The 18,354-nt window shown below is 39.5% G+C and overlaps 1 protein-coding gene across 2 annotated transcripts in view; it reads right to left on the bottom strand.

The window, feature by feature from the left end:
* The window catches only part of LOC135711377 (nuclear pore complex protein Nup88-like), a 489,612-nt gene that overhangs the window by 403,744 nt on the left and 67,514 nt on the right, over positions 1 to 18,354 (bottom strand). The window lies entirely within an intron of this gene.

Raw genomic sequence — 18,354 nt, 5'->3', positions numbered from 1 at the left:
CCACCATCAAGCTTTATGGCTTTTCTCCGCACACGAACACACACACACAAGGAGCAAAATAAAACCCGCCCACGCATGCATCGAGGTAAGAAAAATCTCTAATCTCTGATTACCGTATGAAGCAGGGGTGGCTGGGAGCGGCCGATGGCAGGAGCTGGAAAACTTTAAATTAAAAATAATGTCACGGATCTGAAGCTCATTTTTAGCAGCTCCTTCTCTCCGAGCCTCCAGGATCACCGAAATCATATTCAAATTTCCTTTCGGTCGGGTCGGGTTGGGTTTCATCAGTCAAAGTTTTCGGGCGTAAAGATTTCCCCCGGTTACAGCGAACGTGCATGTGGGGCTGGAAGATGGTGGTTGGGGGGTTAAGAAAACCGCGCCCAGGGAAAAGGATCACCGCAGCTCGGTTGACAAAGAAGGCTGCAAAAAAAAAACGGAGATCCATTGGTCCCAAAGATTAATGGCAACCGCGTCGACCAACCGCCGACCGACAATCCAAACATACACCCCATCATCTATCCGACACAAACACACGAAGAACATGATCCCGAGGACCCTTTTTTCGGTCGTTTGGTTGCGGTGGGCGTTAATTAAAAATAATATTTTCGTTTAATTATTACAAATAACGCGCACGCGATGGGTCCAAGGATTGGCGGCCTTCGGATGGCGATTGTGCGTTGAACATAAGAGGTGGGGGTTTTTCTTTCTGGAATTGGGCATTCCTTGAAGGTTGGGATGTTTGAAGGAGCTAATCTTGGTCGTGTTAAATTTTACGAAATTTAAATTTATTGGAGACTATTTCTCAAATTTGCAACGATACGTACGGAGCAAATGAGGAGTAACAAATGAGCAAGCATTCATCAGTTTGGTGGACCTGAGAAATCGTCTATACACACACACACATTTGACATTAGCGATATGTTCACCATAAATTCAGAAAACTTATAACCAGATTTTAATGTTCAGCAAGGTGGGAGAAATTTAATGAACTCACATAGTCATACAGACTATTAGCCAAAGTACAGAAAGCCAAACTAACAAGAGCACCAGCGCAGCATGTGGCATTTCTAAAATAAAGTAAATAAATAAACATACCGAAACTGTCGACGGAGCAGGAATGGGATCCCAAAATTTGCGCGCCGAAATTGCATCCTCCCCTCCCCCCCCCATCCAAAACTAATGATGAAATCGAGAGGGACACTGGCGGCGGCGGGGGTGATGCAAGGAGAGATGCAATACCGGGATTTGAAGTTTTTATTATACACACAACAACGAACGAACCGAACACAGCCGGTATGTAGAGAGGCTCGTCGAAAAGGGTTTGTAGAACTTTGCTCCCCGTTCACAAACAGCTCCACGGCCCACCCAATTCTCACTTCCCACTCGAGTGAACCTAGATGCTGGGTGTTTATGCTCGGGAAATAGAATTTATTCCCACCGCATATCAAACTGCAAAATACTACTGCAATGCTATTATTATTAAAAGATTATAAGAGGCCCGCCGCGCGTACATGTGCAACCTATGTAGCGTCAACAACGGGTGGGGTGCTGCAAAACTATGCTCGGATTTCGGGGAAACAGTGGGAAAATGTAGGAAATTCTCGGGCAGTTATTAATTCGGTAAACGATGACAGGAGTAGAGAGAATTTCAAGGGACATTAGATCTTTTTTTATTAAAGAGAAGAACCAGTAGAAATGCACATATGACTGGACGGGGAATGAGCTAACTATTCTAAAGGGTGTCCACGATGAAATTGCCACACACAAAATTGATTCGCAAAATTCGAGTTTTCATCCGATTGCCATCAAATTTTCAGGGATTGAGAAATAACTATTAAACTTCATTTTACCATTTTACTCGTATTTTATTTACAGTCCATACGCAAATGCCCGCACCTTGGCCTCAACCCCGGCCATAAGATTCTGCACAACCTGTGAATCAACCGTTTTTTGCATGTAAACCCATACTTTCTTCAGTTCCTCGACTGTCTTCACTACCTTAGGTCGTTTAAGAAGGTGCTGCTTCATAATCGCCCAGTACTTCTCGATGGGGTGGAGCTCCGGAGTGTTGGGAGGGTTGAACATTTTCGGCACGAAATTGACCTTATTGTCCGCATACCACTTCAGCACGTCCTTGGAGTAGTGGCATGAGGCCAAATCCGGCCAGAAGCTTGTTGGGACGTTGTGGGCCTTCAGGAGAGGAAGCAGCCACTTCTGGAGGCACTCTTTTATGTACACCTGTCCGTTCATCGTGTCCTGGGTCACGAAAGGTGCACTCCGCTTCCCGCACGTGCAGATGGCTTGCCAAACCAGGAACTTCTTCGCAAATTTGGACATCTTCTGAGTGCGGACATGCTCCGGAACGCTGAACTTATCCTTGGCCGTGAAAAACAGGTTGCCGGGGATCTGTTTGAAGTCGGCCTTCACATATGTTTCGTCGTCCATGATGCAGCATTCAACTTTCGTCAGCATGTTGAGGTACAACTTCCTGGCACGGGTTTTGACGGACTTGTTCTGCTTCTCGTCGCGATTAGGGGCCTTTTGTACCTTGAACGTTCGAAGCCCAGCCTTAGTTTTGGCCTTCTGGACAAAACTTCGGCTTAGGTGCAGCTTCTTAGCCACATCCCTAACGGAGGCGTTCGGATTTCGGTTGAAGGCCCCAACTACGCGGTTGTGATTTTTGGTGTTGTACGGAATACTTTTTCCTTCACTTCTGGGCTTCCGATCGGTGGTCAACCGTTCCTCGAACCGCTTAATCACTCGCGACACCGTGGAATTCGCGATTCCCAACGTTTTAGCGATGGAACGATGCGAGAGATCCTTGTTCTCGTGATGAATGCGCAAGATTTTATCACGCACGAGCTGTTCTTTCGACTCCATTTCCGCGAGTTTTGATCACAGGACTTTAAAACTTGCAGGATGTAAATAATGCACTATGAACTAAATCCACCAAAATTTTCATTAAATTCTACCCAACGGTTAAAAAGTTAGAGCAATTTCATAGTGTGGCAATTTCATCGTGGACGCCCTTTAGTCGTACAGCTGTTTTACTATAATATTAGGACAGCTTTACGGACAATTCACATCAGATTAGCATGCAGCTTTAGAATTAACAACACCATTTGTGGCCTCCCTTAGCTCAGTCGGTAAAGGCTCAGCTACAAAGCAAGACCATGCTGGAGGTGGCTGGGTTCGATTCCCGGTCCGGTCTAGGAATTTTTCGGGTTGGAAAATTTCTCGACTTCCCTGGGCATAGAAGTATGATTGGACTTGCCACACAATCACATCAATGCAAAAATGGTACAGGCATCGAAAGCTCTCAATTAATAACTGTGGAAGTGCATCTAGAACACTAAGTTGAGAGCACGCAATAAGCTAATATGCGATATGCAATAAGCTTGAAATGCGAAGAAGAAGACATTTGTGACGCAGATGTTGCAAAACTGCCATTGGATCTATTAATTTAAATTATTTAAGTTTATCAGAAGTTCCCTTAGTTTAAGTTTATGTTTAGCTCTTCAATGATGAGGAAGGCCTGGTTTATCGATTTATTCTCTTCAGCCCTTCGATGATGATTTCTATTATACACCCAATTCTCGTTTTCGTTCGAGCCGCGTTTTCCATACAAAAACAAATTAATCACTGGACAATTCTCACGATTTATAAATACTTAGATGAAATTTCCCGGGAATGGTTTCCTGGTCGGGGAACTCTAGTTTCAGTGAAAATGTATATTAAGCTGTGTCCCAAGAATTTGAACTAGCTTCCTTAGAATTGGAAAGCGAGATTTTTGATAAAATTCGCGGGAATTGTTTCCCTGGATGTAACTGATAGTAAACACTTAACACAGCTACTAAATCTTGAAATTTCAGTAAAAATAAAAATAAAATACGATTCGCAATGCCCTTGAAAATATCCTCGGAATTCCAATAAAAATCTTTTCGGAATTCAATTAAAATTGTACCGTCAACAGTCGATTCCTTTGCTATAATTTTTAGAATTCCCTTGGAACTCTCTTCAGAATTCACTTGAAAATATTTTTAGAACCTTGGAACTTCCCTAGAATTAATTTGGAACTATCCTCATAAATCAATACCCTCGAAATTTTCTTGGCATTATCATTAGATCTCTCAAGAAATCATTCTTAGAATTTATTTAGAATATTCATTTGCAGGGCTGTTAGCGCTCAATGCTATCAAAGCGACTAAAAAGTGACCTAAGACAAGAAAAGCCTGATGTTTTAGACTTATTCAATTAATATCTCATATTTAAGTACGATATGAAACTTCAAAGCGAGAGATTGAAAAGAAAGCTTACGATCAAATCCACGCTATTAGCTAAGGTTGTCTACCACCTGGAGAAACATGGAAAACCGGGAATCTTCAGGGAATTTGATTTTCTTGAAACTACCAGGAAGTCTCAGAGAATCTCATAATTTCTCAGGTCATTTAATGATTTTCTTACTAAGGATATTTTAAAGAAAAGAATGCACTTTAAAATGCAAACATTTAATTTCGTTATTTTCATTCACACATTGCACTTTATTGCTCCAAAGTGCATTTATTTTTATTTTATTCAGAGGATTGAAATGCTTTTTTTTTTTGTTCTGAAATGTTTAAATTTACCACAAACTTTCAATTTGAACAAGTTTAAAAATTCTGGACTTCAAAGTTATAATACTTCGAGAATCTGGAGTCAAATCGCACGGTTTTAAAGACTTATGGAATTTTATGATAATTTCTAAGGACCTCATTCCAAGGGAATTCTGGAAAAAAATTGAGAGAACATCAAATGCCATTTGCCTTCAAAATTGTTCTGATGAATTTTAGATTTCATGTGAAGCCTGAGATAGTTTTGAGTACAATTTCATGAAAACTCTGAATTGAACGTAAAGTAAATTTTAATGAAAACTCATAGGAATTTCTAAGGAGAATAACTCCTGTGAACTTCAGAGGAAAATTTCAATTGCATTCTGAGGATAATTTCATAAAGTTTGTATGAGAAAATGAATCCGGAGCGGAAGCCCTTGGAAATTTTGGAGAATACTTAAGGGGTTGATGGGATGCTTAAAGAAGGATTAGAATTAAATCTGAGAATAATCCCAATAATCTTCAAAGAAATTCGGAAAATAATTCCATGCCGCACAATATATGAGGAAAAATCTAAGGAATTTTTGAGGAAAAATGCAAATTAATTTTTAGAAGACTTTCAATGTGAATAGAAGTTCAAGGGAACGAGTGATATTCAATAAGAAATCTGAAATAAATTCAATAAAAAATTAGATAATCTCTCCAAAGGGTTTATTACTGAGGAGAACTTCAAGGAAAATTAAAAGAAAATTTGATTCGGAAGATAGTTCCATCGAAATGCTGAGGAGAACTCCAAGTGAGTTTTCAGTCTTAGATGAATAATAGCCTTCTACTTGAAATTTTCCAAAATTTTCCTGGAGTTAATAAAACTTCTTTAAAGCTCTTTTGTATTTTTCAAACTATCCTGATGCTCACAATACTTCTCATCATATTTATAAACTTCCTTGCACTTTTTCGGACTTCCCAAAGATTCCTTAATTTTCCTAAATTTATGCATTTTTTAAAAATTCAGGGTGGCCAGTGACATTTCATTTTGAAATTCCCGGTTTTTTCCCGGTTTTCCCGGTTCAAATCTTAAAAATTTCCCGGTTGTTGATATTCAACAAAAACGAAATTGTACGCATTTTTTAAAACGTGGCCAACAGTAAATTTTCAGTGGTTATTTGTGGGAAAATGAAAGCCAAATTCAGGGTTGCACACTTAGAAATACCTAATCTTACACGTGACGGAATACATTTTTGACGTAAAGAATGAGACGTAAACAAACATGTCATGTAAAATTAAGTGCTCCGAGACTGAAAAGATCAAAAGTATGTTTGATTGAATTGAATTTCGCGTCTGTTATGACTCAATTTTATGTCACAATTGACGCTCGTATATGTCAGTCTCAGAGCACCTAAATTTACATGATTTTTTCTAAGTGTGTGGTATTGGATATGTAATATAATAGTAGTGACTTAAGTGACAAAAATAACGAAAATAGTGACCAAATAGTGACTTTAAAGCAATAAAAAAGTGACTAATTCATTGATCGTAAAAAAACGGTTACAATATTTCATTGACTGCGACCCACTTCGGGAAATTTTATAAACAATCACAACCCATCCTGAGCATTTTTCATGCTCCTTTAAAATAAAACAAATAATGATTTACCGATCCCATAAATTTGTATCGAAAAATTATTATAAATTTATTAAACAGTGAACCAGGAATTCAGGAAAACCTGGAAAAAGACACGAATTCGAAATCGCCGGAAAAAATATCGGGAAAAGCCAGTGCATTTCGATGACAAACCGGTAAAAAATAAGATTCTGAAATTTTAAACAATTGTCAACCCATGGGTTGGAAAATGTGTTGAGGATACAATCACTTTAATGAACTAAATGTTATGAGAATTTTGAAAAGATTTTAGGATGAATTCTGCAGATAACAACAATGTTTTTCAGATCTTTTTTAAGAACTCTAAAATAGATTTGACTAGATTTCCAAGTCACTTGTAGGACTTCAAACGTTCAGAGTAGAATATCTTTAGGTAGTTATTTTGGAAAATTTATGGCAATTGTGAAGCGGATTCCAGGTTCATATCAAATGAATATTCAAAATAAGTTCTTAGAAGAATTGTGATGACAATTCGAACGAAATTCTTAGAAAATTTAAAGATAATATCAAGTGAATTCAAAGGGGAGTTTCAAGGATCTCACGATAAATACCAAGGGAATCGAGTTTTGAGGGAACAATTCCAAAGGAATTCTGATATGAGTTTTATGAGAATTCCGAGTTTAATTCCAATAGCATCTCGATAAGAATTTCAAGGGTATTCTGAGGAGAATTCCAAGCGAATTTTCAAAGAGATCACTTTGCTAAATGGGTTATAATTTAGATAGAAGAAATTTCCCTGGCTCAAAACCAACGGGGAAACCAAAAATCCGGGAAAACCCCGGGAAATTACCAATTGGAATTTGCTGGTCACCATGATTATGACTAGTGCAAATTTGATTTTTGTTTTTTATAACCCAAAATTTGAAAATTTAGCTCTTTTTTAAATCGTTTTCTTCTCTATGCTTTATCATGAAATGAGTTTCTTATACGTAAATTAATTTGTTTTTTGTTATTTAATATTTGCCCCTCCTCGAGCTATTTGAGTGATGTCCGACAAAAAAACGAAAATGTTATTTACATCATCCTTATGCCTCATTAGGTAATCAAATAATAATAACAAGACAAATGTTGACAATTTTTAAACAAACAATTATAAAGACCTCGGATATAGAAACTTTTGAAACACCTCAAATTTTCATAGTTCTAAGACCTACACAACTTTTCTAGATAGCGGTCCAAGAAAAAATCTCATTATTGTGGAACGAGGAAAATTTTCCACGGCAAATTAATCTGACTCATATTTGAGTCAAGTTCACTTAAATTTGCAAAAACGTAGATCGTAGAACGTAGTGATATTTGCTCATATTTTAGTAAAATTTTTACTCAAATGTGAATTTTAGTGAACGGGAACGGGACTCACATATGAGTCAGATTTATTTGCCGAATACAATATTTTGTATGCGTCTCAGACTTAACATCTGGAAATCGAAAAAATAAAATTGAAAGATTCCGGGATAAATTTTAAAGATTTTGGACCAATTTTTCAATGCTGGGACTTAAGCATTCGAGATCTCTAAGATAAACTAGTTAAGAAACTTGTGCGGCCCGAAATAATTTTCATATTTTGAATATATGGAATGTAAGTTCACAGTCCATGAAAATTTTAAATACTTCTGAAACGAAAATAGCATTTTATGATATTGGGCAAATATTTTTTAAATCGAATTCTATCACTTTTTATGATCGATACATCTTATGATTTCAAAGCCCTAGAATTTATTGAGTGACAGAGATTAAGGTCACTGGTGGCGGGACACACACACCCCTCACCATCCCTCTCCAAAGGGGGAGTTTGGTAAAGAGAGATGAAAAAACCGATTTGTACCTTCCTTAAAAGTTGTCCTAGCTCGCTATTCTAATATCTATATACAATCTTCACACTGCCGTACTCTAACGGAACTATCAACTCTATGCTTTCATCTACTCCATCTATCGTATAAAAATTACCACTACAGTCTGTTATTTGAAATTATCATCTTCAACTATGTAAATCGTTGACTTCACGTAGAAGTAATACTAAAAACATATAGTCAAAGTACTGAAAGATTATTTACTAAAAAGATAGACATAAAGTCCTTAGAAATTGTTAGAAGAATTTGTAGGTATTTCTGTGCAGAAGGTTGAGCCGGTTCTAAATTGAATTATTAAGTAATTTTTGAAGAATCCCAAGAGAATTATGATGATAATTCAACAAGAAACAGAGTTCTAAGAGTGTTCTAGCGATAATTTCAATCCTAGTGTGAATGATTCATCAAAGAGCTCCAACAAGATTTATTGCAAAATAAATGCTAATAATTAGAAAGAAATTCTTTAAAATAAGATAAAGAAATTTCGCCCCTTTCTCCAAGGGGTTTTCGAAATAATTCAAAATTTCGAAAGATTTATGCTAGAGTTAAAGAACATTTTGAAAAGGATTTCAATGAAATCAAACTCTTCGAATAGGTTTGAGGGAATTCTAAGACGGATTCCAAACAATTTCTTAGAAGGGGTTTCAAGGAAATTCCAAAAAAGAATTCAATGATAATTATTACGCAGAGTGTTTTTTGGTTAATTTTAAAAGAATTCTTTAAAAATTCAGAGCAGGATTCCAAGTTCATTCTGAAATTCATATCATGAGAATTTTTAATAAAATTTAAACCCGAGAAAAGAATAGTTCAGTTTCAGTTTTTACAAATATTTGTTTTTTTTAAGTCCAGCATCTTCAATATTTTGTTTAAAGGCCCATGCACTTTACATCTGAAATTGAATCGCCAAAATCAGTTAGAAATATTGCCGAGTGATTAAATTCTAAAAACAATAAGGTAGGAATCTGAATAAAATTTTGCAGCAAATAGAGAAAGACATTCATTTGGTAAAAAATCACTCTGTTTTAATGGTTTATACTGAAATTCTGGTGTGAAAATGTATTCGTATGGTGTGATTTATTTATTTTTCCCGGTTACTTTTTAAATTCCCGGATATTTCCCGGTATTCCCGGTTTTCCAGGTTCGCTGGCCACCCTTAAAAATGGTAACGGAACTGCTTTGAGGTTCTCTGCTCTATCCTGAAGTTCTCAAAACTTCCCTATTTTTTTTTGCAGTGCTCATGAAGCTTGTTGTACTGAACTTAAATGAAGACCTCAATTATTTTATCTCTGTAGTTCTAAACTTTTTAAAATTTCCACTAATTTTCTGCAACTAATGGAACTGAATTCCTCTCGAAATTCCCCCTATTTTTGGCTCTTACTAAACTTCTTTGAAATGCTTCCCCATTTTACTAAAGTTACATAAGTTCTCGGATCTTCCCTTAAGTTCCATAGACTTATATAAAGTTCTTGGAATGTTTCTGAAGACCTTTGCACTTCTGACACTTCTTTAGGCTCCTGCAATTTCTCCTGCAACGTCTGTAATCTCAGAAAACAGATTATGCCATCCCTGGTTCGTCGTCTCAGTCTGGCAAAGGACAGGCTCAGAAAAACCCCCGTTCGCGAGCCTATCCAGATGACTCGACTGGCCCATGGGTTGTCTACTTTCAGCCCAAAAACAAACCTTTGAATGTAATGCAAATTACTAATGATCTGACGAAACGATACTTGGCCGTGACCGAAATCACGAAGGTTAGGCACAATAAGCTTCGTGTGTCCGTCTCTAACCTGAAGCAGGCTAACGAGGCTCTTCACGCTCGAGCATAGAGTTTACATCCCAGCTCGTGATGTAGAGATCGAAGGTGTGGTCATCGAGGCGAGTCTGACCCCCGAGATCTTGGAGAAGCAGGCGGTTGACCGTTTAAAGAACCGTTTGCTTCCCCCGGTGAAGATACTGGATGTCCAAAAACTGGGCTCAGTATCTGTCAGCGAGGGTAAAAAGAGTTTTACCCCACAGACTCTTTTCGTGTGACCTTTTCTGGTTCAGCCCTTCCTCACTACATCGAGCTGGGAAAACTTCGACTACCTGTGCGTTTGTTCGTTCCCCGGGTCATGAACTGCCAAAACTGTAAGCAGTTGGGACATACGGCCTCTCACTGTGGCAGCAAGGCACGCTGTTTCAAATGCGGGGAGAAGCACGAGGATGGCGCCTGCAGAGTCACTGAACAAAAATGCGTGTACTGTAAGGAAACTCCTCATGGTCTCTCGCCGTGCCCGGTGTACAAACAACGCGGGGAGAAATTACAACGCTCACTCAAGGAACGCTCCCGGCAGTCTTTTGCAGGAATGCTTAAGACGGCCACGCCACCGACCAACGACAAAAATCTCTTTTCTCTTTTGTTAGATGACGAGACTGACTCTGACTTGGCTGAGGAGGCAACTTCTTACCGTTTTTCTTCACGGAAACGAAAACGCATCCGTTCGCGAAAGTTGACAATCAATAATCCCAAATCAGCTTGCCCAAATCAAGGAGTGGTGGAAAAAAAGGAGGCTTCTACTCCTCCTGGATTCCGCAGAACTGGCTATACCCAGGATTTTCCACCTCTTCCAGGGACATCCAAAACCCCTGATGCCCCAGTTTTAAGAACAGAAGCCCCTTCTTCATCTGGGTTGTTCTCATTTGATAACATTGTGGACGATATCCCCAAGTACCTCAATATTTCTGATCCTCTCAAAAGCATTGTTCTGGCAATGCTTCCTACTGTGAAGACCCTCTCGAAGCAATTGACATTGAAGTGGCCCCTCCTTGCAGCAATAATTTCCTTCGATGGATAATTTTCCAAACGAGTTCAGGGATTTGATCACTGTTCTACAGTGGAATTGTCGAAGTCTTATTCCTAAATTAGAATCGTTTAAGTTTTTAGTTCACAATAATGATTGTGATGCATTTGCTGTTTGTGAAACTTGGCTCTCTTCAGATATCGATCTTCCTTTTTATGATTTTAACATTATTCGACTGGATCGTGAGGATTCGCGTGGAGGAGGGGTACTTTTGGGGATCAAAAAGTGCCATTCCTTCTATAGAGTGAATTTTCCACAATTTCCAGGTATTGAAGTTGTCGCATGTCAGGCTTTTTTTAAAGGTGCTGTGCTCCACGAGTTTCGGTTAATCGAAAACAACTTTCATATATCTATTCAGTTTTTCCTACTCCACGGTTGATTATGGGATATTTTAATTCCCACGGTACAGGCTGGGGGAACTGTACAGGCTGGGGGAACTGTATGATGACAACCGTTCTCTGTGATAACTTCAATATAACAATTCTCAACAATGGAGAAGTAACGCGTTTGGCTGGACCATCCTCGATTAGTAGCAGATAAGACCTCACACTTTGCTCTAATTCATTATCGTTGGATTGCACGTGGACTGTAATCCAGGATACCCACGGTAGCGATCACTTGCCGATCAAAATTTCGATTGCCAGTGGGTTCAGTCCGTCGGAACCCGTTAACGTCACATACGATCTCACCCGTAATATCGATTGGACAACGTTCAAGACCGCGATAGAGGAAGCCGTGTCGTCGGTTGAAGGGCTTCCACCGCGGGAGGAATATAACTTCCTCTCCAATCTGATCTTGGACAGCGCGCTTCAAGCTCAAACTCGCCCGGCTCCAGGAACGTCTTTTCGAAGGAAACCTCCTTCCTCTTGGTGGGACCAGCAATGCACAGAGGTTTATCGTAAAAAGTCCGACGCGTTTATGCTTTTCCGGAAACGTGGAACACCCGAGCATTTCGAAGAATACTCGGCTCTTGAACGCGAACTCAAAACCCTCATCAAAGCCAAGAAACGCGAAGGATGCGAGGATTATTCGGATCGTTGGATTATCAAGTTCGCGCGAAAAGTATGTCCTGATTCCGCACCGGCACAGATGATTCCTCGCGAAACGACGAATGCAGTAGACGAGATCAGCCAACGTTTTACAATGCTGGAGCTCTCACTCGCGCTCCTTTCGCAATTCGGCTCCGGGGCTGATAAGATCAAGTTCAACTTGTTGAAGAACCTCCCAGACGTCGCTAAGAGGCGCATGTTGAATTTGTTTGGTCAGTTCCTGGAGCTTAATATTGTTCCGGATGATTGGAGGCGAGTACGTCTCGTATCCCATTGCGATGTTATCGTGCATTCGAACATTGTTGGAGAAAATGATCCTTTTTCGCCTGGACAAATGGGTTGAGTTGAACCACCTACTCTCAGATACTCAATTTGGTTTCCGTAGGGGCAAGGGAACGAACGACTGTCTCGCGTTGCTTTCCACAGAAATTCAATTGGCTTTTGCTAAAAAATAGCAAATGGCTTCTGTGTTCTTGGATATTAAGGGGGCTTTTGATTCAGTATCTGTTGAAGTCCTTTCGGACAAACTCCACGCTTGTGGCCTTTCTTTATTACTTAATAACTTTTTGTACAATTTGCTGTCAGAGAAACATATGAGCTTTTCTCGTGGAAACTCTACAGCTTCTCGATTTAGTTACATGGGTCTCCCCCAGGGCTCATGTTTAAGCCCCCTTTTGTATAATTTCTATGTCAGAGAAATTGACAATTGTCTAAGTGACAACTGCACGTTGAGACAACTTGCAGATGACGGCGTAGTGTCTGTGACATGGCCCAAAGGGGTCGACCTGCAAGGACCCTTGCAGGATACCTTAGACAATTTGTCTACTTGGGCTATCCAGCTAGGAATCGAATTCTCCACGGAGAAAACTGTGTTGGTCGTTTTTTTTCTCTAGGAAGCATAGCCCAGCACAACCGAAACTTCAACTTTTGGGTAAGCCGATTACTCATTCCTTGTCTTTCAAATATCTTGGGGTCTGGTTCGATTTCAAATGCACCTGGCGATCTGAGTATCTGAGACGAAAATGCCAATAAAGGATCAATTTTCTCCGAACAATTACCGGAATGTGGTGGGGAGGCCATCCGCAAGATCTTATAACGTTGTACCGGACAACGATTTTATCGGTTTTAGAGTACGGTAGTTTTTGCTTCCAGTCGGCGGCTAAAACGCACATCATCAAACTGGAACGGATCCAGTATCGTTGTCTTCGTATCGCGTTAGGATGCATGCACTCGACTCATACGATGAGTCTCGAAGTGTTGGCGGGCATGTTGCCACTCTCTGATCGGTTTTCGGAATTGTCCCTCAGGCTCCTCACCCGTTGCGAAGTTACGAACCCACTGGTAATCGAAAACTTTGAAAAGCTTCTTGAGCTGAACCCTCAAACTCGTTTTATGTCATTGTACAACGTGTACATAACACAGGATGTCAGCCCTTCACAGCATAATCTTCATCGTGTATGCTTCTCCGACTTCGCCAATTCAGTTAGTTTTGATTTATCTATGACGCGGGAGATTCGTGGGATCCCAGAACATCATCGTTTCATGATTGTTCCGTCAATTTACGCTGCAAAGTTTGGCCAAGTTGATTCCGCAAGATCGTTCTTCACAGATGGATCACTAATAGAGGCGTCCGCTGGTTTTGGTATTTATAACGAATTTCATAGCGCTTCTCGAACGCTTCATGCTCCTTGTTCCGTGTATGTTGCTGAACTGGCGGCAATATATTATACGCTAGAAACTATCGCCTCACTTGCACCAGATCACTATTTTATTTTTACGGATAGTCTGAGTTCTGTCGAGGCTATTTGCTTCATGAGACCGGTAAAGCACTCCTCGTATTTTCTCATGCAAATACGAGAGCTTCTAACTGCTTTATCTTTAAGATCTTTTGTCATCACCTTTGCATGGGTCCCATCTCATTGCTCGATTCCGGGCAATGAGAAGGCGGACTCGCTTGCAAAGGTGGGCGCTATGGAAGACGATATTTACGATCGACAAATCGCCTACGACGAATTTTTCTTCATTTATCGTCAACAGTCACTCGCCAGCTGGCAAAATAAATGGAGTGAAGGGAATTCGGGACGATGGCTATACTCGATCATCCCTAAGGTGTCGAAGAGTCCTTGGATCAAGGGGTTGAGGTGGGTCGAGACTTCATAGTCTGATGTCCAATTACTATTCGTTAAACGCTTACTTGTTCCGTGTTGGGCTGGGGGATAGCAATCTCTGTGAATGTGGACAAGGCTACAAAAACGCCGATCACATTATTTGGTCTTGTGCTGAGCTTCGTGTAGTCAGATCTGTGCTGTACGATTCCCTTCGGGCTCGAGGTAGACAACCTAATGTTTCAGTTCGGGATTAATTAAATATTTGTATCGTAAACCACATTTCAAACCTCCTTCTCCCTTTTCTCATCCAAAAATTGTAAATCTCCACTAACCTCGAGACAACCGCGAGTATTCGGTCCAGTTCTTTCAACTTTAAATAAAAGCCAATAATAATGTATAACGAAAATGATAACTCGGCTCTGTAAAGTTTATTCGATTGAACCGGTACAAATAAAGTAATTAATAATAATAAAAAAAAAAAAAATCCGAATAAACCAGGATAAAAAAAAAATAAAACTCTGGGGTAATCTAATATAAAAAAATTGGCTGATGTTGACCAATTTGTCACTTTTCTTATTAGTAAACTAATTAAGAAGGCATCTTAAGAAATCATAGCATTAAAAAATATACTATCGCAAATCTGTAGAAATTTTGAAGGCAATTTACACCCACCGTGCCATGAAATAGTAAAAACAAAACTAATCTATAGCACCGAACACAACCAATGGCAAAAGTTGTTCGCAAGATTATAAATTTGATCAAAAAGTACTCGGCACAGTACGCTTTGGTTTCACTTTGCTGCTGCAGCTCCCGAAGCGAGATCCAACTTTTTTCCCAAATTCCTCTACCTAGGAAAAACATGAGAAATTAAATATGTACAGTCGAACAACACAGTAAACTCTCTCTCTCTCTCTTTCGGTTCTCTACTTTGCCAAACCGACCGACCAACCGCCCTTCTATTAGGTAGGCCAATACAAAATATAGCAAAAATCCTCGGAAACAGGGCAAATCGCAAATAATTCCGCACAAGCATTTTCCATATTCATAATGTATTTATGTTTTCCGAGGATAATCTTCTAGTTTATTCCTCGAAATAATGTATGCGAGTAGAGCGGCAACTGTGGGCCGCCTCCCTTCTATTCTCCCTCTTTTCAAGAGTTCCCCAAAAACGGGCGAATGAGTACGACTGCTGACCGCCACCACCATCACCATCATCATCATCATCATCATCGCCAGCATCGTCATTAGAAATGGTCCTTCTTTCTTGCCTGTATGTGATTATTATATGTGATTTCTACCGCGGCCCTGCCATAGCAGGGTGTCTGAGAACGACTCCACACTGCCTTAATTATTTGATCAAAGCAAATATATTAGAGCATAGGTACTACCCACACTCGCCCTCGCGCGCAGCATAGCCGATGTGGGATCTACTTTTTCGAAAGGTGAACACGCGTTCCGGAAATCGCGGCGAGGAGACCCCGAGGAAGGTGCCCAAATCAGGGACACGAGAAAGGTTTCCTTCATCAAAGTCCTTTTTGTGCTTTCTCGGGCCACATTTACGACGCTGAGCTGATACGAGTCGGAATAATTGTTTCGGAGGGAGGATTCGTCGGATTCGGGTAGCACACCGCCGACGCGCGTATGGACGAATATCTCTTTTTGATATGAGATTGGACCTTTTAATATTTTATTACGTTTTATTTGTCTGGCGGACCATTAAGGATTGGGATCCCAGGACGAGGAACGGGCGAAAAAAAAACGAGATAATTTATTCACATTTATCAGTACCTTGGTAAAACGTGAAATCACACTTGAGCGAATATTGTTGGGTTCGGTCACGCTTTGATATCGGAGAATGTGTGAGCGCTTGGGTGTTGGGGAAATGTGATACTTGTGAAATTTTTTATCGTGATGTACAGGGCGCTGCTAGCGGCAGAATTTTCCACAACCACAGACACACGCACGTTCGTCAAGTATTAAAAGTATGATAATGAAATGATGTATGCTTAGCGTATATTACGACGAGGTAGTTAGAAAAATTTTGCACGGTATCGGGGCAAAACACTGGAAAACTCATAATAGTGTACTGCTTTCTAAGTTTGTCCAAAAGAAGGAGGAACTCTCTGGGTGAAGTGCGGATATAAGCGAGACGAGAAACCTGAAATTGTTCGCCTTGTGAGTTCAATCCAACAACTCATTTAAACATTCCTTTATTTCGATACCATTTTCAGAATCAAATACCTAAAGCGCTGCAAGCTCGAAAACGTACGGTCTTCTGAATCAACATGACGAGGTTCACATTGGCACACGATTGAATTCATAATCCTTAAAATTGGGAAAATTTCTGGAATTCCTCAGTGTTATTGGTTGATACTGATACTGAATTTTGCTCAAATTTCTGACTTAGATTAAGAATACTACACAAAACAACTTTGTCGAAGACTGCAATTCGATTTGATCTTAGTACAAAAAGTTACTCGTCTTTCGTTTTAGACCAAGTGTGCCACACGTACCTACAAGCTTATATATACGCCCGTAGGTATGCGCGGAGCAATAGGTCTAAATAAATATAATAATAACTTTTTTCTCAGAAGTCTAATCCATTTGCAGTCTTGAACAAAGTTGTTCTGCATAGCGTTTTCCTATCATTCAGCTATACAAAGTGTTAACATATTTCATGGCGTTGTGATATCGTGCGAATTAGGGGAATTATTGACAATAATATTGATGATGTGAATTCAGAAATATTGTCAATCTCGATGTATTGACGTCAATATAGAATGTATTGACAATACGATTATTGTCAATAAAAGCAATCGTGTAGGGTCCACTTTCGACGCAAGAAGCTCAGAGTTCACCCAGAGTGAGAGTAAAGTGGACCCTACACGTTTGCTTTTATTGACAATAATCGTATTGTCAATGCATTCTATATTGACGTCAATACATCGGTATTGACAATAATTCTGTACTCACATCATCAATATTATTGTCAATAATTCCCCTTCGTGTCAATATACTGATACGTGTGGGGTTCGATTAAGATCTTGTGATAGAAAATATGAACATGAATGGCAGCAAACCTCACTCTCATTTTATCCCCCTTCGCTCACACGCTCTGAAGCTTAGTGGAATGATTTCGCAGTAGGCATTTTACTCCTCAGAAAATTGCTATGCTCAGCTCATTACTAACTAGCGAGTGAGACTCCATCAAGACTGAATTTGGGTATGGATTAGCATTGAAGCAAGAATCTGTCTTAGAAATAAATTGTGTAGTACGTACGCAGTGAATGTTGTGAGTGTAACATACATCACTGCTGGTCATTAACATAGGTGTAGCGAAAATGCGAAATTTTAAGTTATGTTCATTCAACTTTGATTTATTCGACTTTAACAGTAAAGCATTTGATAGTGCAATACAAATTAAGTAATTGCACGAGAAAACTCAAAGTTCAAACATTAAATGACTCACTCATTAGAATCATATATCAAATATGCCTGGTCAGTGAAATAGGTGTGTTGCATAAAACCAGACCTCCTTCACTCTTTGGAATTTATAGAGACAGATAACAGCGCCAAAAGGATTGTGACGAGACAACAGTGAACTGCAGCCTTGGAAGTAAACACGCACACAATTATACAATAGGAAAGCATTCATTATCCAACATAATTTTTGAATTGAATGCGTGCTGCGTAATTCTTCATGGAGAGTAAATGTTTTTCCATGTCTACTGATATGCTTATAAAGATTATATTGTGCAACAGAGTCGGAAATAATCAATTACTTTTAGAGATTTGCTTCTTACCGGTGATGATATTGGGAATTCTTTCACTCCAAAAGCAAAACATATTATAAGTCCATCATGACGCGAGCTTGGATGTGTGATTGTTTTCTCAAATGTTTCTGTTGCGTATAAAGTGGTAATGAATGAAAATCGGACCAATCACAAAAGAGTGAGAGCCTTGCTATCGCAATATAATGATGATGACATCGAGGATGATATCGTCCTCTTCGTCTTCATCGCCCTGGTGGTGAAGTTGCTGGGGAACTTCCAACAGTTTCAATGTGCACTCACCAGATGGCACTGTGATCACATAAGGGTTGTGTATCCACTGCCTTGTTCGAGGAATTGATTAGTGGGATATCTTGTTAATAAGGTATCTTTGATAAAACTATAGTATAGAAAACTTTAAAATAATCGTATAAGTTTGATCACTTAGTAACCGCTGTGCCCTCTATTTTTAAGTAGAGCCTTGTTCAATCTTCT

Source organism: Ochlerotatus camptorhynchus, unplaced genomic scaffold, assembly GCF_037179485.1.
Source record: "Ochlerotatus camptorhynchus isolate MF236.1 unplaced genomic scaffold, CSIRO-AGI_Acam_v1.1 ptg000432l, whole genome shotgun sequence".
Lineage (NCBI taxonomy): Eukaryota > Metazoa > Arthropoda > Insecta > Diptera > Culicidae > Ochlerotatus > Ochlerotatus camptorhynchus.
The sequence above is the reverse complement of the archived record's forward strand: the minus strand, read 5'-3'. Positions and strand labels throughout refer to the sequence as shown.